This window comes from Urocitellus parryii, chromosome 11 (genome assembly GCF_045843805.1).
Source record: "Urocitellus parryii isolate mUroPar1 chromosome 11, mUroPar1.hap1, whole genome shotgun sequence".
Classification (NCBI taxonomy): Eukaryota; Metazoa; Chordata; class Mammalia; order Rodentia; family Sciuridae; genus Urocitellus; species Urocitellus parryii.
The window spans coordinates 58,652,062-58,665,125 of NC_135541.1; the positions used below are offsets into that span (position 1 = coordinate 58,652,062).

At 37.5% G+C, this 13,064-nt stretch overlaps 1 protein-coding gene across 1 annotated transcript in view; it reads left to right on the plus strand.

Annotated features, from left to right (window-relative positions):
* The window catches only part of Gipc2 (GIPC PDZ domain containing family member 2), a 95,763-nt gene that overhangs the window by 9,561 nt on the left and 73,138 nt on the right, over positions 1-13,064 (plus strand). The gene's annotated exons all lie outside the window — the stretch shown is intronic.

The following is a 13,064-nucleotide window of genomic DNA, read 5'->3' on the forward strand; positions in this document are numbered from 1 at the left end:
TGGGGTTAGGAAAGATGGCGGAATGAGATGGACATCATTACCCCAAGTACATGTATGAAGACACAAATGGTGTGACTCTACTTTGTGTACAACCAGAGACATGAAAAATTGTGCTCTGTATGTGTAATATGAATTGAATTGCATTCTGCTTTCATATAATACAAATTAGAATTTTTAAAAAAGTATACAAAAAGAATCTTGTTCCCTGAATCACTAGATGGTTAGCTGCTCCATAAAAGTTTACTAAATACAAGTATATGAGTGATACAATAGGCAGTGAAGCTGACAATGTAGATGACAGTTCAAGGTTGTCTAAATGTCCTAGGAATTGTACAAATTTTTTTCTGAAGGCAGTGTGAATAACTCAGATGTTTTTCAGAAAAGGTAATGATGCTTGATGTATATTTTATAAAGGAAAACACAATCATCCATTAGCTAGTTTTCTTTATAAATAATGTTTAAATTGAATGTAGTGATATTTTCTGGATTTATCCAGTATCATCTCAGAAGTTATAAATATGTTACAGTTATTATGTATGCTCAATATATCCCTATGAGCATTAGCTTCATTTTTTGTATAAAAATTTAAAGCAAGAACAATATGACTCATTTTGAGAAGTAGGAGGAAAATCTAAACCAGCTGTCTTCTAGATCTCATTGCTCTAAGGAAGGTAAGAAATAGATAAGCCTGCTTCATCTTGTGCTATACCTCCTCTGAAGTAGGTGTATGAACAACCCCAGGGTAAACTGGAACCCTTGGGCTCATAGGGTTCAATCCCCAGATACCCTTTAGGCTGAAAGCTGGCCCTGTCATCTCCTCACCCAGCTGGTGTCCTCTTTACTTTCCCTTGCTTCTCAAGCCATCCTGAGTGGAGTGGAAGGCTCTTGCAGGTTTCAAGAGATGGAGACACTCAGGTAACTATGGGCAATTTATATGTATTCACCTGTCTGTTTGGGCTGCTGTAATAAACTGTTGTAAATCAATTGACTAATGAACAAATTTATATTTATCCCAGTAGTGGAGACTGGGAAGTCCTAGATTGAAATGCCAGTAGATTTGGTGTCTGGTGAAGGACCCTTTTTGGTTCATAGATGATGCCTTTTGCTGTGTTCTCACAAGGCAGAAGGGACAAGGGAGCTCTTTGGAGCCTCTTATTTGGGGAACAATCCCATTCATGAGGGCTCCAGCCTTATGACCTAACCTCTTCCCCAAAATTATTACCTTGGGAGTTAGGATTTAACATATGTATTTTTTGGAGAACACAAACATTGTTTATACCAGTTAATATTATTCGGATGTAGAGGGAGGTAAGGAAGCCCAGGACAGCTTCTGCACCTGCACAGTTAGGTTCCATGGACAACTGGAACATGGTTCCTCCTGCCCAGATTAAAGTAGTAGCTGTATATGCTGGAGAACCAAGAGTAAGTCTAGTTGCTTCTTCTGTCTCCTCCATCTCAGTCTTCTTCTCTCTGGTGACTACCACTTCTGAATGATTCTTTTCTTTCTTCACATACTTTTTTTTTTTAACTTTACTCCTTCAAGACTCTTTTTGCTTTGTCTCTTTGTCTTTATGTTTCTCCGCCTCTTTGATTTCTGTGCCTTTTTTTGTGTGTCTCAAACAAAGCCTCTAAGAGAGAGTCTGTTGTGTCAGGAAGCAGTACTGGTGGGATAAGCCCCTCAAGTGTGGGCTCATCTCTGCTCCAGCTTGTGAGGTCAGATGGTATGAAGACTGTGTACATGACAGGTATTCAGAGACTTACTGAACTGGGGAAATATAAATGGCAGATACCTTCCGTGGCCTGTCTAGAACATGAAATTATAATCTGTTCTTTGTGACTTTTATGCATCGTTTTCCTCTTTACCTGGAACTCTTTCCCATGTTCTTTTCTGTCAACTCTTACTTAGGCTATAAAACTCGAGAGTCACTACCCAAAGCCTTCCCTCTACCTCAGGGCTGGGTTCCATGCCTTTTCTCTGAGCTTCTATGACTCTCTTCCATGAGACTGAGAGCTGCTCTGGGCAGGGGCTGGCAGTTGGTGTGCAGTAAAACTTTTTATTACAGAAACTTTAAATATATGCTAAAGTAAGAAAATAGTGTAATTAACTTCCATGTGCCCAGATGCAACCGTTATCAACATGAGCCAACATTTATTCTTTTCATATCCAATTAAAACGAAGTTTTTATTATTAAATTTAACACAAGTAAGGCAAAGCACATAAAACAACTTAATGGATAGGTTGAACACTCTTGTAAATCACACATGTTTTAGGATATAGATAGCTTGGCAGCCACCTGAGAACCTTTTATGTGGTCCTTCCACCTGTCCCCTAAGAATAACCACTGTCTTGACTTATGGTAGTGAATCCTACACTTTTTTCTCAAAGTACACTTTCTTTCTTTTTAATATTTTTTAGTTCTCAATGGACTTTACTGTGTTTATTTATATGTGGTGCTGAGAATTGAACCCAGTGCCTCACATATGCTAGGCAAGCACTCTACCACTGAGCCACAATCCCAGCCCTCAAAGTATACTCTTTTTTTTAAAAAAATTTTTTTTTGTTGTTGATGGATCTTTATTTAATTTATTTATATGTGATGCTGAGACTCAAACCCAGTGCCTCACACATGCTAGGCAAGTGCTCTACCACTGAGCCACAACCCCAGCCCCTCAAAGTGTACTTTCTTAAACATAATATTTTAAATTTCTTTTAAATATTTCTTTTGAGTCTCTCTCAATCTATAGATCACCCTTGCTCTTTCCCCCTTCCCAATGTATTTGTTGAAGAAGCCAGATCTTTTATCCTGTATGGTTTTTCATACTTTGTTTTTTTGTTGTTTAAATTCCTGTAGTATAGGGCTGGGGATGTGGCTGAAGAGGTAGCGCGCTCGCCTGGCATGCGTGCGGCCCGGGTTTGATCCTCAGCACCACATACAAACAAAGATGTTGTGTCCAACGAAAACTAAAAAAATATATATATATATTAAAATTCTCCCTCTCTCTCTCTCTCTCTCTCTCTCTTAAAAAAAATTCCTGTAGTATAATTAAGCATTCATCATCATTGTATTTCTTATAGTTTGATAGTTGTATCTTCAGGCTTAATCCAGTGAGTTCTTTTTTACCTCCTGATGAGATAATATCAAAAGTATAGTTAAAATTTTGTGCTGATTGAATGAATGAATAAAATCAACAGAGAAAATAGGGTACGTCTTACCTTTTACAATATTGTATGTATCTCTGCTGGAATAGACTCCATACCATTTGAAAAGTCCCTTGTATATTCTGTGTTTCAGTGTTTGCATAGTGAAATAGTTGTGATTTTATTTTGTTCTTTTCATTTTTTTTTGGTACTGGGGTTTGAATTCAGAAATGCTCTCCCAATGAGCTACATGCCCAGTCCTTTTTATTTTTGTATTCTGAGATAGGGTCTTGTTAAATTGCCTAGGCTAACCTTAAACTTGCAATCCTCTTGAGTCAGTCTCCCAATAGTTTGGATTACAGGTATGTAACACTGCACCCAGTTGTAGCTATATTATTCTACAGCCTTGTGAGCATAAAGCTAGAACTATCTATTTTACCAGTCACACCCTTGGCAAAGCCAGTTGGACTTTTTCTGAATCTGAATGTTTGCAGAATTTTAATTCTTCAAAAGAATTCTCTGGAGATAATATTTATTTCTGCTATGTTTGTGAAGAATCAAGTACAGGAAGAGAAAACCATAAAGCTCTCTAATAAAAAAGGGGTTTATCATACAAAAAATGTCTACTTATTTGTACATGTTATGAATTTGTAACGGATAGACTAATTATAATACAGTTTTAAAATATTTTTAGCTTTTGTGGTACTGGGGGGCTAAACCATGCTTGGAAAGTGCTCTACCCTAAAGCACTTTTTAAAATTTTATTTTGAGACAGGATCTTGTTAAGTTGCTCATATTAGCCTCAAATTTGTGATTCTCTTGCTTCAGCCTCCTAAGTAGAAGGGATTGCAGGTGTGTGCCACCAGACCCAGCATTGAATAAGTCTTTTAAATAGAAGGTACATATATTGAGCCTGTTTAGTCTTACCATTCATTAGAAATTCTTGAGTACTAACCTGTTCTGGTCACTGCTCCAAATCTTGGAATTCATTAGTGAACAAAGTAAACAAAGTTCCTGCCAGCATGAACTTATGTTCAAGTCTTCCCTTCTCTGAGATGGTTATTTCTTGAGTCAATGCCACACCAGCCAGACAGTACAGTGAGCATTTGTTGGCCTATTGTCTGTTGTCCAAGCTCTTATGAATACAGGGTTTCTCTTTACACACACATTTCTTTCATTGTAAGAAAAATGGACCTAGAAGATTTTGTTAAGCAGGAGGAGACATAAGCATGTTTATGTCTTTTTGCTGGAAAACCCTTCATCATTTATTTGATCACTCCTAATACTGTCTCTGCACCCTGTGTTCTGAAACCTCTTATATGTGGAAGATAACATAGTGGTTAGAAGAGTCACTAACTGTGAGAGCTTGAGCACATTCCTGGCTGCTCATTGTTTCTGTTCCTCATCTGTAAAATGGGGCCAATGATGGGGCTCATTATAAAAGGTCGTTGTGAGGAGTATATGAAATTATGTATGTTTGATCAGTGCCTGATATATAGTAGGTATTTGTGAAGTGTTAGTTATAATTCTAGAGTTGAAAGGGTCTTTATTGTATTTTAACTTTTTTTACTTATTTATCAAATAAACATTTCTAATTATTTTTAAGTGTTTTAAAACAGCTTTATTGAGCTATAATTCACATATCACATAATTTACCCATTAAAAGCATTCAATCCTAATCCCAGTTATTTGGGAGGCTGAGTTTGAGGCCAGCCTCAGCAATTTAGTGAGAGCCTGTTTTAAAACAAAAAATAAAAAGGGCTGGGGATGTAGCTCAGTGATCCAGGGACTCTAGGTTCAATTCCCAGGACTGCAAAGGAATGAACAAATAAGGTATATAATCCAGTGTTTTTTAGTATGTTCACAGAGATGTGCAGCCATCATCTCAATCAATTTTAGAGCACTTTTATCACTCCAAAAGAAATGAATAACCATTTATTCCCAATCCTCCGCCCTCCTACCCTCTCTCCACCCTTAACCTCTCTGGCCCCAGATGATATTTATCGACTTTTGGTCTTTATATATTTACATATTTATAACTTCCCCATCCCCAATATAACTTGTAACTAATTTTTGTGGAAGGCATGTCCTTATCTGGGTGCTTGCTATTAGTTCAGCTCTATGCCGGAAATACAAAGGTGAAAAGACAGCCCCCTCCTCCAGCGGAGTTGGGTTTAAAAAGACAAGCGACATGACAAACTAGTGCAAGGTTTCCTAAATGCCAAGAAAAATGTCTTCTGTTCTCAAATAACTTTGGGAAATGTATTTTGTAAATTCATATGCATCAAAGACGAATTAAAAGTTAAAAAAATCTAAGAATCTTGGTGTTTATCATTTCCCACATTTGTTTAACTAGGGAACTCTCCATTTCTCCCCTGCATAACACTCCTTAGGCCAATATTTTGAGGCCTATAATTTTTTAAACTATTGATTAAAGAAAACACAACTCTTTATCAATTGTTTTATTTTATAATAAAAGTTCCCTATTTATGATACTTTTTAATGTTCCAATTAGTAAAGGCTTCTCTTTAACTCATTTAGAACAGCTGTGCCAGGTAGTTTCCATTTGATTCATGTCCTCTGCTGATCTTTGGACTGTTTGTTCATGTCACCATCCAACTTTGGGCAGGTCTTCTGCTTAACCGTGCCTCAGTTTCTTCATATGAATAGAGGGCAAGTGGACCAGAGCAGTGGTGTCCAAAGCTTGTTGTAGCTCAAAATCACCTGGTCATCCTTTTAAAGAACATAAGTTTCTGGGCCTTACCCTTACAGCTTTGAACAAAGGTCTGAGAATGTTCTAATTAAAAAATACATATATACATACATACACACAGACACACACACACACACACACACACACACACACACACACATATATAATATTTATTTTTTTAGTTATAGGTGGACACAATATCTTCATTTTATTTTTATGTGGTGCTGAGGATCAAACTCAGTGCCTCACGCATTCGAGGCAAGCGTTCTCCATCTGAGCCACAACCCCAGCCCCATATTTATTTCTAAAATTTGTTCTTTTTAGTAGAGTCATGTATAAATATTTTGACTTATTTATACAAACACGGAGTATAAAAACTTCCCTGATAGCTTTAGGTAGCTGGCCTGTCATCCGTTTGTAGATGAAGTCCTTTGCAAGTGGGTGGAACATTGAAATCCTTGAAATGGTAGAGACCCTGGTGTAATTTAAGTGCTCATTTGGAGAGCACTTCATTCTTGTTAGAAAAGTACTGGACAGAGAGCTTAAAACTGAAGTGCTAATAATAGTTTCTGTCAATTAGAGATAAATACTAAATGCATTTAAAGTGTTTTTGAACTCCATGAGGAATTTTAGAAAATATAATTCCATGCATGTAATTCAGTAAGGTACAGAAATATAAACTAGAGATTAAAGTGTTTAAGTATGTTAGCTGTATTTTTTGCTTTTCTGACATCAAATGTAATTCTTGAAAATTTGGCATGGTGGTATCACATAAGCTCTTTCGTTGTTGCTTCAAAGCTTTTGAACATAGGGAGGATAGTTGTAATTAGTTTCTTAAAGTCTATTTCTATTCCAACCTAGTTTCATCTCTTGACTCTGTCTTGGTATGAATTGCAACCTTCCTGTGAGAGCTTCCTCTTCCATCCATCTATTGGTTCTCAGTTAATGAGAGTATCCATAATGTTTGACCAGTGTGACCACCAAAGGAAAGCGATCTCCCTGCTTCTGTGTTTCATTCAATCACTGAAGCTACTAACAGAAATTACTCTCCATAGAACACAAAAGCAGAGCTGCATGGTAAATGACATTATTTTAATTTAAAAAATAATGATGTATGTGGTAAAAATTTTAAAAATGTGGGTCACCTAGAACCACAGTTCCCTCATCCTTTTCCACAGAAGTATTTGCTATGGCTACTTTCTTTTCTGAATTTCTGAAATTCTTTTAAATGCATGTATGTGACAATATGTGCATATCTCTGGATATTACCTTCCCCTATGCTTTTATTTTAAATCCCAATTAGAAGCATGTTGTACATCTGTTCTGTACAGTTGGTAGTGGCAGAAGAGGAGTGGATCTAAGAAAGAGATGCTGAAGCATGAGAATGGCAGTTAATGGCAGCCTGCAGTGTACTGAGGGCCATTGGGGGGTACTTTATTCAAGGAGAGCTGCTATTATGTCTTCAGTGGCGATGAGCTAAATTTTAATGGTTTCTAAGAAGCCCACGTGTCTCCTGAAGGGGTTTCCTGTACTACTATTTTTGCTTCCCTGTTTACCTGAGGATAAACTCCCATCACCTGGGGGTAACCAAAGGTATTCCTTGAAATGAAGTACTCAAGGAGAAGTAACTAATTAGCAAATTATTATGGTCCTGATGCTTGTTGAGATAGACAAAGAAAAGTGAAGTGAGGGTGGATGGCTCTGTCACTGCTTCTTTGGGATCCAAGAAACTCAGGAATTCTAGCTGTGCTCTTTGGAGTGTGCAGAGTGTTCTGAGGTTTTAGTGATAAAAATGTGGAGCGGGAAGTTGAGCCTTGGATATGATTAATACCAAGGAGATTCTGTGGCTTCTCTGGGTATATAAAAGGCCAGAAGGGACCTAAGAGCTTGTCAGTGATAGAGTATTTGCTTTTAGAAACTCTATGACCCTCTGTTACTAGTAGCTAGGAGACTTAACAACTCAAGCATTCAGAAAATGTATTTGCTATGTGTATAAAAATCTCCCTGGAGAAAAATCAAAGCATAAAGTGATCTCTAAGGGATACACAGTATCGAAGTTGAGGAAATGTTAATTCTGTATGCTTTCTTGAAATGATTTACACATCTGTATATTGTGTTCATCTAGTGGTGGTTATAGGATTGGCATTAACCATATGCCTTTCATGATCAAGGGCAGAACCTAAACTTAACCTCTTGAAGCTGCTCTCATTTGACAATGACCATGTGTTCTGGGTGTGGTTAGTTTTGGTGGCTGGTCATGATTTTCATTGTTTCTTCTCTCTTTCTGTATTCGTTGAATTTTCCCCTTCCTAGCTTAGTTTGTCTGCCTCTATGTAGATCAAAGTGGGGGATGGAAAACATATCTTGAGAATTAAGAAAAGAATTGTTGTTGGGCTGGGTATCTGGCTCAGTGCTTAAGCACTCCTGGGTTCAATCCCTGGTACCAAAGAGAGGGGGTGGGGTGGGAGGAGAGATGTTGTAATTGTTGTTGACTACTTCTATCACCCTTATGTATGCTATCTTATCAGAAATTAATTCTTAACAGAACCCCCAGAAATGACTAACATCCATAGATTAGACAAACGGAGCTCAGATTACAAGTAAATTACACAAGTCACAGTCCAGAGGGATGACTTTGACTTTAGGCCTGTCTGAATCCAAAATCCATGCTCTTTCCTTTACACAATTAAAAAAAAATTTTTTAGTCATAGCTGTACACAATATTGTTTATTTATTTATTTATTTATTTTTGTGGTGCTGAGGATTGAACCCAGCACCTCACATGTGCTAGGCAAGTGCTCTACCACTAAGCCACAACCCCAACCCTACACAGATATTCTTAATCATATGCCCAAAGTTCCCCTGTAGTGAGTTTTAAATGATAACACCTTTACTACCCTGAAATGAAAAGAATATTATCTTTAAACATAATTTAAAACATGTTCCTTAACTCTAATATTAGAGAGAAATATAGCTTTCAATATACAAATATTTAGGAAAAGTATCCTTGGAGACATAATGAAGTAGTCAAGTGCTTGTATCTATTTACAGTGAAAATTTTGGATTTAAAAAGAGTAAAATTAGGACAATATTCAACCAAATGTTAATGTTTCTTTTTCTTGTGACTTTTTGAAATAGGTCTAAGTAACATTTGTTCATGTTCACAGAATTACCATAATGTAGCAACAATAGAAGCAGATTAATAAACATGTTTTATATTTAAAATTCAATATCTTGAACAGCATTGCTGTCAGTGACTTGCTTTTCTGAAATGATGAGCAACTCTTGGTAAGTTCTGCACAAACCGGTACAGTCTTTCCTTGAGTTACATGGTAATTGCAGTCCATAAAAATAAAGAACAAAAATGAGTTAATTTGTAACACAGAATTAGGGTCTAGGCTTAAATAATAATTTTCCTCACTCCCAGTATGAATGTCAAGTAGGACATTTGAAAATCATGTGGAATGCAAAAGAGTTTAAAACTTGGCCAGGCTTCTCAAGTATTGCAATTCATAAAGTATCTTTGGCCCCTTTCCAGTTTTCCCCAAACATAAACGATGTCACATAATCATACAACCAAAAAAGCCCTCACAAAATTTCAACCTGTTTCCTTAGAGATTAGTATCACTCCAGTCCCTCCTCTGCAACAGTGCTTTATCCTGGTTACCTGGGAGTAAGTAATTGCCTTACACTTGAAGACAGGAAATAGAACTCCTGTTGGTTTTATCCTTTTTTAGTTTTAGGATCAATTTTATAGGATTATAATTTGCAAGTGGAACACATGATTGTTTAAATTGGTGATGTGACAAGCTTTTGTAATGTTTTGAGGTGTCAGATGTTGCTATGGCTTTGGAGAGGCTTACAGAGTCTGGTGGCAGATGGACAGTCAGGGTGGCATGATAGAGGAGCACAGCCTTCGAGGTCAGATGGGGAGGTGAGTTTCAGAGGAGGATGGCATGTCATGGATTTGACTCCTGGAGATGCCACCATCTGGCCTCAATTTTCTCCCAGCTAAAATGTACAAAAAAACCCCCTGCATTATAGGATGTTGTGAGAATTAAATGAAATAGCATATTAGGTGTCCAGAACAATGGTTTAAAAATGCTAGTTCTCTTTCCCTCAAATAGAATGCTGGATGATACTAATATTTAAGTATTTTCCTTGCAATTTTTCTACTCTAGACCCACGCAGTTTTCATTTTCCCACCCTTTGCCTAAGCCCAGAAAACAAGGAAGACAAGCTTAAAAGCATATCTCTGTATACAGTCCTCAAACTAATATGTCTCAGTGTGGAATTCTGTGTTGTATTGTAGTAACTATTCTGGACTCTTCTGGTGAGGGCTTCTTCAATAAAATTTAGTATAAACCTAGTCAACAAAGTTAAGAATCTCAGTTAAACCTGAAAAATTAAATAAGTAAGTAAATATTCCAGTTCATCCAGAATTGTTTTGTATATTTGTTCATGTTTATTCCCGTAAGCCAAAAATGACTCTTTATATGTATTTCTTTGCTTCATACTTCTAGACATAGAGAGTACCTGTGACAGAATTTGTCTCAACATTTAGGGCTGATTTTCACTTTTCCCCACATTAAGTCTCCTAGAGTCTTGTTTATTGTGTGTAAGTCATGGGACATTGATATATTCTCCCAAGAAATGCAGGACTGGGGCATTTTTAGAAGGTGACTTTGGTACCAAGGGATAGAGGAAGAATTCAGCCACTGCCTTTCCTCAACACCAAGTCATATGATTTTCCACATCCTGAAATGGGAGCATGCTTATTTGATCAGTTTAATAGGAAATATAGTATAAATATGTGACCATATATATAATTTATGTTCCAAGCCCAGACACTTCAGAGAATAAAAGGAATGGTATTTATAATTACTTTGGGATGACAGGGAAACTGAGGCTAGAAGTTATCCTACTTATAACCAATAAGTTATAACCAATAAAACCAATACATTTCTTGCCTGCTAGAAAAGGAAAAAGAAGAAAAATATAAAGTGAGAAAGTTTTTCATACCTTTGTCAATTAGGCACCAATAATACATGAGCCTATTTCCTGGGCAGTGAGGGAGGTTTCAAGGCGTTTGGGAAGGGCAGTGCACATGGTCATAAAAATAGAAGCAGGTAGTAAGGGCGCGGTGTCAGTACCCAGCCTGGAGCCAGGGGACTGGTACTCCTCGTCCTGGCTGTGTTGTGGTGACACATTCCTGGGAGTTGAGGATGGAGCCCCGAGGTAGCCTGCCAACTTCTTTGGGAAGTCTCCTGATCCTGCCTGGTCACCCTGTCTGGTCGTCTCTCCCACTTCTCTAAATTCTTTGCCTCCCTCAAAACCAGGAATCCCACAGCCTGGAGTGGCAGTAAAGTGGGCCAGCAGAGAGTGGGATCAGCTGTCTGGTGAGAGTGGGATCAGGGAGCTGGTAATAAACAACTCACAGCAAAGGACAATCTTTCAGCCAGGGTTTGTGAGTATCTCTGAGCCTGTGACAGAGTTCTATTCTTGGCAGCTCCTTTTCACCTTTTCTTATTCTCTGTACCTATGGCTCTCTGGCCCCAGGGCCTGTGGTGGTTCAAAACCAAGTAACCCCAAGCCTAGAAGAATCCTCACACACAGTCCTGATGGAGGGAAACTTGTGCTTCAGTCCCACCAGCCCTACCCATAGGTTTACTCTCTGTGCTTTCCAACTTTCTAATGAACAGTTTGAGCCTCAGGTGATCAGTGAATTTGCCTCTACTCCCTGCCCCAGAGTTCTTTGTCACCTGTCATCTAGCAAATTCTGTAGTACCATTTCCTAGCGTCTCTCATGAATCTGCTTCACCCTGTGCCCTCTCCCTCTGATAGTTTCTCTAGTGACCTATTTTTCTTCCATAAAGTATTCATCTTTCTGTCAGAATTTCTGTTCTGGAGAACAGTAAGGAATAGACTGTCTTCCCCCATTGCTCATCTTTTTTTTTTTTTTTCTTTTTCTGAACTGCTGGGGTTCAAACCCACAGTTCTACTGCTGAGCTGCACCCCAGCCCCCTGCCGCTCCATGTTGACACCTGAATGGCTCATCATGCCTGCTTTCCAGTTTTCCATGATTCATTTGGGTGGTTTATAAAAATCACTTGCTCCTTAGGCATTTCATTATAAGGGTTTAAGTCAGCCTCCTGGGCTAATTGGAACACAGTGCAATATAAGCATTCTACCAAACAAATTAGAATGTTTTGTTAAGGATCTTTTTGAGATAAATGGCAATATTTTACAAACTGTCAGTGTATTTGTTTAGCTAACTGAAAAAGGTTATTTCACAAATCTCTTTACTGAAAATTATAATTTATTATATTCATTATTATTTTACAAAATACCCTACTGTTCTAGTCTCTCTGTTTAGGTTTTCTCCTCTCTTTAGTGTCAAACAGGCGAAAGCTTTTTAAAGAAGATAAATGGTCAGAAAGCTGGAAAATTTGAGACAGCAGCTGACAAGGGGGAATAGCAATGATTTATGATGTCTTTAAAATTGGCATGTAACCTTACAGCATTATTAGACTAGGATAAGCTCAGACATCTCTGACTGCAAGAATATTGTGGGAGAGGTGATATATATAGCTACACACATTTGATTTATCTTACTTACTTGTTGGTTTAGTGTCTGGGTCATGTCCACAAAGGAAGACTGAAACCTCTCTGTACTTTTAGCCTTTTTTAATGTCTCAAGAATTGCTTTGCAATTTTGATTTTCTTGGATACATAGTTGTTTTGATTAGATTCCAGCAATCCCCTCCCCCGAAAAAAATATTTTTTTAGTTATTCTGGGAAGTCATTTAGTAGATTAAAAATATAAACTTGACTATGTCTTTCATTTGGGGGGTGGGTAGAATTCTTTTGTTATACTATTTTGGTCATTAAAAACACTGAAAAAAAAGTAGTTGTACTGGAGAAGAAAGAGTATGAAGAATGATTCACCTTTTATTTAAGGCTTACAACTGCTGACCTAGGGCAGCTAATTTAGAAGTGAATCATTTATAGAAAGTTCTACCCAGTTCGAGGCAGGGCTTTATACAATATCCTCATGAAGGTCTAAATAGAGCATACAGTATCATGTTTCTAAATATCTGTCTTGTTGCCAATTTCATATCTTTTCCAAGCTGTGAAACTTGTTTCTAGATGACTGCAGCTATTGACAAGGTGAAGATAAAGGCATTGGATATATAAAATGATATGTATTTT